An 8,371-nucleotide genomic window follows, 5' to 3' on the forward strand; every position below is an offset into this window, starting at 1 on the left:
TTGCATGACAATTAATTAATCAAGCTAATAATTCAAGAGGAGTAAATAAGAGAGAGCAAATAAGATGAAATTGTAAACCCCCAACAACTCCATTCATCCATTGTTTTCTTCTCGTCAATTGAATCAATCTCTTTTGCATGTTCATATTTAATTCGCACATCCAATTAATTAATTTTTATTTTCAAGTCTTACGATATTAATTCACACGAACGATAAGGCCTTTCGAGTCTCTTGGGAAAACGATACTTGGACTTACCATTTATTATTACTTGATACGATTTGGTACGCTTGCCAATCCGTTAACAGCTTGACATCCACGTGGGTTACGCATCTTCACTAGAGCAAAAATGCTGTTTAACGTCGGTTAATTTAGGCTTCTAACGTCACTTTCACATCCGACGTCTAAACGGGTGACGTCTATGGGACGTCGGAATTACTCAGATCTGACGTCCAACTCAACGTCGGTTACAGATATCCACTGACGTCTCTATAGACGTCTGCTAAAACATACAATGACGTCTAATTACTCTGTATAGACGTCATCCTATGATTAAATCGATGTCAACATGAATATATAAAGAGGTTTAATATGACACTAACCGACGTCTATGTTGTTATAGACGTCGGACATGGCTTTAACCGACGTCTTACAACAATTTTGTGTTTTAGTGCAGTTTTGATCCAGGCTTTCGGTAGCATTGCGTAACATCCTCCTCTCACTAGTTTCCTCACAAAAAAAGCTTGCGTCTTTTGAGTCTTCTAGTCCTTTCAACCCAAAACCGAATCTGGGTCCATGGCTACTTCTCATTAATCAACCGCAACAGAAAAAAATTACGGTGTCGAGAAGTAGACAAGGACCCAAGTTCCATTTTTGGTCGGAAGAACTAGAAACCTCAAAAGATCGCCACCCTTCTTATGAGGAAACCAACAAAGGGAGAATGTTGCACTATGTTACCCAAAGAGAGGATCAAAACTGCACTAAAACACAACACAAAGAAAGCAAATTTTAATCAGTTCAACGCAAGATAATCGATAAAAAACTAAAGAAAGTTTAAACGGGAAGCATAAAAAAAACCACGCACCTGGGATGCAAGAGAGAAAAAGGAGAAGACAAAGACAATGACGTCTATGAGAAACGACAATGCAATGCAGCAAGAGATAAAAAGTAGAGGTGCGCAAGCGAGTAAAAGAAGAGGAGAAGCAGAGAAAAAGGAGAAGAGATGAAGACGCGATCAGAAACTAAATGTTGAGAAGAGACTGCAGTCTATTTAAAATGAAATGGGGCGACGATTGCGCCAAAAACCGACGTCTAGGAAGCTGAAAAGTTTCCTGTCAGGGAAGTTCACGTCGGTGCCCTTGGCAGCCGACGTCTACAACCCTCGAATTTGGTGAAAATACAGGAAAGTAGACGTCGGTGACCCTCAGAACCGACGTCTACGTTAAAGAACTTTTGTCTTCCCGCCTTCCAGACAGGCCTTAGACGTCGGCGTTTGACTACGTGACGTCTAAATGCCTGGGGTATTGGGTGAACAACATTAATTGTAGCCCAATCGAAGTTGCTTTTTCACAGGATCCGACGTCTATTCGACGTCTAAAGCTGAACCGGTTGACGTTTGATTTCCTGTCAGTGACGTAGACGTCGGTGCCCTTTCTAGGCGACGTCTATGCTCCTGGGATTTGATGTTTAGCATTAATTGCAACGTAGTAGACGTCAGACCCCCTGAAACACCGACGTCAATAGACTGTCTTATCACATCCCTCAGGCAATTGGATGTCAGTTTGCAGCAGGTCCGACGTCTATGATGTCATAGACATTGCCTGACATCGAAACGGACGTCTAGTTTTCCAATTTATTTACAAAAATGCCACCGTGCAGTAGTATACGTCGGATTTTCAAGAAACCGACGTCTAAGGGGTGACGTTAAACAGCGTTTTTGCACTAGTGCTTCAACACATGTATTTGTAAATTCACGTAGCTTCCTATGCACGGATCATAGCTCTCTTCCATCTATAAAAGATAAGCTTCATCACTTGTAAAAAACAACTTGAATGACATAAGGAATTGCTGCTAAAATTAGCCTAGCACCTTTGCTTCGAGTTCACTGACTTGTGCTGATTTAGCACCATCATCCTCTAGCTTCCTTCCCTCTTGGAAGGCCTCCTGAGTTGGAGAAACCTCACACACATCCACCAAACCTCCACTGAACCATTTTATCAAACACCTAGCACATACTTCATCCACTGCATTCAATCTCCATCTGTTTCTTCTTGAAGATAGAAGCTGCTTCTATCATTTGGCATCAAGAGCCAACCGTTTCGTTCCACGCTTCAAGAGCTAAGTGCTCTTTTTTTCAATTTTTCCTTATTCTGTGTTGTTCTATTCTTCTATTGTTACTGTTTCATCCATTTTCTGTTTTGATTTTTCTGTTTGAGTGAATATTTGTTCTTGTTCACTGTTCCATAGCACTCGTTTCATTATTTTAATTGGTGCACCTTGTTTGTTTGAGTCAAAATCCGTTTTACAAATAATTTCCAAGTCATGTATCGGTCATGTGCAATTATGTTGCAGTGTTCTTTTTTACTGTTCATGTAGCTATTTCTTTTCAGCATTGATTTTCGATTTTGATTATGTCCAAAATAATGGCAAGCTATATGTTGATCGTATAAGCTATGACATCATGTCTAGCCTGATCATTTGAGCTAATATGCATTGCACACTTTTTTCAACTTCAAATTCTACAAAAAAAGTGTTTTCTGGTCTGTTCTGATGCACATTGTTTTAGTTAGTTTCTTGCGTCTATGAACCTTGCTACACATATGATTGATTATTTTAGACATGTTTTGAAGGATATTAACTCATGATGAGTACAGATTTATCAAATCACAAATTGAATTCATGAGAACCTGATTTGAAACACTGGTTATTGTTTGATTTTGATTCAAATTGTTTTTCTCAAGTTTGTTTGACTCTGACGTGGTCCATGTTAACGGATTGGCAAGCGTACCAAATCGTATCAAGTAATAATAAATGGTAAGTCCAAGTATCATTTTCACAAGAGACTCGAAAGGCCTTATCGTTCGTGTGAATTAAAATAATAAGACTTGAAAATTAAAATTAATTGATTGAGTATTAAAAGAAAATATGAACATGCAAAAGAGATTGATTCAATTGACGAGAAGAAAACAATGGATGAATGGAGTTGTTGGGGGTTTACAATTTCATCTAATCTGCTCTCTCTTATTTACTCCTCTTGAATTATTAGCTTGATTAATTAATTGTCATGCAACTTTCTTAGCCTACCCTTACCGATCCCTCGGCAAAAAGAGCCTAATACTAATTACTGGCTTGCTATCCCTAGCCTCCCCTAGCAACTAATACAACATTATAGGGCAGAAGTTAAAAGCAATTGATCGTCGTACCCCTATCCCTAGGTAATATTGCATAATCATGAAATTACTCACCAGTTCATGACATTATTGTACGTCGCCGTATCAATAAAGACAAACATCAGTTATCGAATGAGTTAAAGATAAAAGCATTAAGCACAAATGAGAACCCAACAATTAACAATCAAAACATATGGAAACCATATAAATAATNAAGAGTTTCAATAAAAGAGAGTATCAAAAGAATACATTGTTTCCCCCAACAACAATAGGGTTTATTTCACCATTTTCATGGTGAATCTAGATGAAAAATTGATGAAGAATGGAAAAACAAACCCTAGAAAAGATGAAAAGGAGCCTAAGCACCCAAGATATCCTCTCCAAAGAGTGAAATTAGGTCTGGTCGCCCCCTTCTGTCAAAAGAATACATCTAAACTCGCAATAGGGCTATATATAGGTGAGGAGCGCAACAGAAAATAAGCCCAAGCCCAGCAGACCACCGCCCGGCGGTATAAGTGTGGTGCCCGACGGTTTCCCACAAATCGCACTATCGCCCGGCGGTAGGGGTCTACTGCCCGGCGGTTTCCCTCAGATCGCAAAACCGCCCAGCGCCAATGCCAGGTGCCTACTCCTCGCCCTGGACTGCCCTACGGTGTAAGTTGCAAAACAAGCATAATATCGCTAAAAATAGTTTTTGACTCTCTACAGACTCATTTATTGAGTTTTGCTTGATTCTAAGCTCATTCTAGGTAGTAAAGGGCGTAATTTGGTCTAAAATGACTTATGAAAATAACTGTTTTTCAACCTTCATCAACACCCCAAACTTAGAACTTTGCTTGTCCTCAAGCAAAACAAAACAAAATAAAACAAAACAAGACTTAACTTTATCCTCTTCCATCCAATGTTTCAACATTCCCAAAGCACATGACAAAACTACTCACTCTCAAATCTTCAGTGAAATCAAATTAGAATACATGCATGCTTTCAATCCAGAGCTTGCATAATAGATGTTACACATTGAATGACCAATCCACTAAGCAAAAATGCACTCATGAAAATTAACAGTTCATACCAAGCAAGTGTTTCACTCAATAACTCAAGTGTTTAAGGTCACACTCCACTCTCTATTATTCACAAGTCACATGAAACAAAATTGCCATTCATCTCAAACAATCAACATCTTTACATGCAAATGTCATCAAAAGGACTTTTCCAAGGCTTGTAAAGAGGTTGGGCTTAACAAGAAAAATTGGTTTTTCTAGAAAACAAAATCCTTGAGTTAAGAGAGCTTTCAAAAAAATTTAACAATTAATCACAACTCTCTTTCTCACCAATCTCACTTATTCCCAACTTCTTCCCTTTTCTTTTTCATTGAGGTCCTCTTCATGATTTTCTTCTTTTCTTTTCTTTTTTCTCATGAATTTTTCTTTTTACAACATTTGAGCTCAATGCTTTTCACTAGCCTTTTAATTTTTCCCCCCTACAACCCCAAACTTGAACCTTTTCATCGCATACAATTAAGCTCATCCCAATTCAAGGTAAAGAATTTCAAGACAAGGGTTCACATCCTGTTTAAGGCTAAGGTTCAAAGAGGGTATAATATTTCAAGCATTTTGGGTGAAAATTTGGCTAGAGAAGGGTTCTCAAAAATGGCCTTGATCATATGNNANTNACATGCAATTCAATCAATCATCGAGATTAAGGCAATATCATTCATGTTTTCATGCGAACAATGGATACAACAATAAAAACTCTGGAGCTCAATACCTCACATAATATGCTTTCTCACACACAATTCATTCATGCATCCTGCTTAGCATCAAAACCACAATCATAATTTATCACACATCTATTTCACTGGATATTCACACAAAACACAACTCAATTATCATTCACACAAAATCATCATCAAATAGTTCCATCATGCACATCAGTCAGTCAAACATATTCAGAAAAAGTACTTAAGCCAAGAGTACACACTGAAATTAAAATTCAACCTATTCTAGGAATTTAAAAAGTAAAAGAGAGAAAACTAGGTTATGTCCTAGTAGCTCTTGTTTAACGTCACGAGCCTGACCCAAACCTGTTTAGCACTTGTCAGTAAGTGCAATTCCTTCCACCACCCATCAGTAGGTGTGCCTTACTGGAATCCTTCAGTGGATTTAAAAAAAATTTTAGCATTCCTCAGTAGATGCTACCCAAAATTGTTCCAAAAATTCAAAAAGTACATGTTCCAATGAAAGTAAAAAGTGAAAATAACTGAAAATAAAAAAAAATTGTTCTTAAAAATACAAAAATGATTTCTGCAATTTCAACTCTTTTTCTTCACGTTGGGATCTTCGTCGTCCCACCGGCTCAATTTTCTTCTGTCCACCCTCTTGATCACTATGGAATATGGTCTTCTAATCTCCACCATTCCTTCATCTTTTAGCTTTCTGTTGACAATCCACTTCTTGTTTTTAAATCGCACTACAAAGCCCCGCAGGAATGACATATCCTCTGAAGAGGTTGGTTCCTTCTTGCACACCTTCCTTTTCTCATGAATCTGCAAGGCATTATAATTGTAATGAAAATTAATACCTATGGATTTTTCTTCCTTTGTAACGTCACTTTAGGCCCTTTTATACTTGACTTTCCGGACTGCCTTCTGCACAGTTTCTTTAGAGCCATAAATCAACATTCGGTCACAATCCCTTAATTTTATTCGTCCATCATGGATACGTATAACCATCTTGGAAGTCCGTATGAATGGTCTTCCTAAGATTAATGAATTTTTTCCCTCATTGGTCATATCCACAACTATAAAGTCAATCAAAAATTCCAACTCCTCAATCCGAAATTGCATTTTCCACCATTCCAACTGGTTTCTTCCTAGACCCATCCGCCACTGTCAAAATCACTTTGGTAGGCTTTAATTCTATCCCTCTAATCTTCTTAAAATCATTGAGAGGCATCAGATTAATGCTTGATCCCGAATCAATCAAAGCTTCTCCTAAATCTACATCATTTATGACGCAAGGAAGGGTTAAAGCTCCTGAATCCTCCAGTTTCTGCGGATGGTTCTTCTTCCTAGGTTTTACTAACTGCTCCTGATTTTCTTCATAGCCCAGATCAATTAACTTTCCCAGATAGTATTTGATCCTCTCATCATATTCAGAAGTTTGCGAAGATGTTCTAGGATTAGTGGGTGCCTCATTAAGAATATTACGGAGTGATTCTTTAATACCTTCCTTCTCTTTTTCTCTTTCTTCTTTCTTACCTTCGCATTTCTTATGCTCATTATGAATCCTCTCCTCCTCTTCGTCCTCACTGCTTCCGAGCTCAATTATTTCCTCCTCTGGCTTCCTTTTTCTTCTTGTTACAACAACTTTGCACTCCTCTTTTGGGTTGACCTCAGTACTAGGCCGGAATTGATTTTTCTCCGTGGTTTCGACCCTCTTAGAGAGCTGACCAATCTGTGTCTCTAAAGAGCTAAAGCTGGCCTGATCACTCGCTTGTTGAGACTCATAAACTTTCAAAAATTTGTCAAATATGCCAGTTAACTCTCTAATTGTCTCAGTCAAGCTGTTCACCTGCTGCCATAAGGGAAAGGGTTGTTGCTGCCAGAAGTTGCCCACTTGTCCAGATGAATTATTCTGGCAATGCCCAATACTAGGGTGATTTTTCCAACCTTGGCTAGAATTACCTTGGTTGAAATTTCCTTGCTTGTATTGAAATTGGGCTCTCATATAACTAACATCCTGCTGCATCTCCTCCGTGAAAGCACATTGACCATTGATATGGTCACCACCGCATAAGTCACAAAGTTGTTGTGTCTAAGAAATATTTCTAATTCCCCTAGGTTGTTCGGAGAGGACCTTCGTCAACTTGTCTAATTTCTGGCTGAGAAGGTGATTCTGAGCAGCTGCAGCGTCTTCAGAAGGAAGATGCAAGGGTCCTTCTTTTTGTATGCCCCTCTCACTCTGTGACACTTAGTTTAAGGTCATCTCTTCAATCAAGTCATACGCCTCGTCTTCCATTTTTCTATTGATACTACCTCTAGTTGAGGCATCTAACATCATCTTGGAATGAGCACGTAAACCTCCAAGGAACGCAACCAAATATGAAGTCTTATCGAACCCATGGACTGGGGTCGCCCTCAATAAACCTTTAAATCTGTCACATGCTTGCTCGAGAGTTTCCTCCATCCCTTGCTTGAACGAAGAGATCTCCAGTTTCCCTTGATTAATTTTTGGAATTGGGAAGAATTTAGTAAAAAATTGTTGTGTCACCGCTTCCCAAGTCCTAAATGTACCTTCAGGGAAAGAATTCAACCAATCCTTTACATTTCCTCCAAGAGAGAAAGGAAACAAACTAAGTCTAACTCTGTCATTCGACACTCCAGTTATCTTGACAATGTTGCAAATCTCACCAAAGATAGTCAAATTCTTATAAGGATTTTCATTTGACAACCCATGGAATTGATTATTCTGCACTAATTGGATGAGTGCCGGACTCATTACCATACTGGTTGCGTTATCAACTGGAACCGTTATACTGTTGAAGTTCAAGGGGCCTAATGCGTTTGCTGCGTCCCAAGAGTACGTCTAGGAGGAGGTTGGTTAGCCATCTCCTCAAAATCTGAAACAGGAATCTCGAGCGAAGTCTGCGAAATAGCTTTAGGAGAAAGAGATCTCTCACGTGAAGGACGTCTCCTTCTCCTCCCTTCTGGTAAACTTTCTAAAAGAGGTTGCTGGTCTTTTCTGCTCCTAGTATGTATTGTTTCCTGCATACACAAGAAACACACCCTAAAAGCACTTTTACAGAAAAAAAAAATAAAATGCAATTAAATAAAAATAAAACAAAAATAATTACAACCAAGTCAAATTCAATTAATCCACACTTCTAAATAAATAAACCTCGAGTCCCCGGGAACGACGCCAAAAACTTGTTAACGGATTGGCAAGCGTACCAAATCGTATCAAGTAATAATAAATGGTAAGTC

This window comes from Vigna radiata, unplaced genomic scaffold, assembly GCF_000741045.1.
Source record: "Vigna radiata var. radiata cultivar VC1973A unplaced genomic scaffold, Vradiata_ver6 scaffold_185, whole genome shotgun sequence".
Taxonomy (NCBI): domain Eukaryota; kingdom Viridiplantae; phylum Streptophyta; class Magnoliopsida; order Fabales; family Fabaceae; genus Vigna; species Vigna radiata.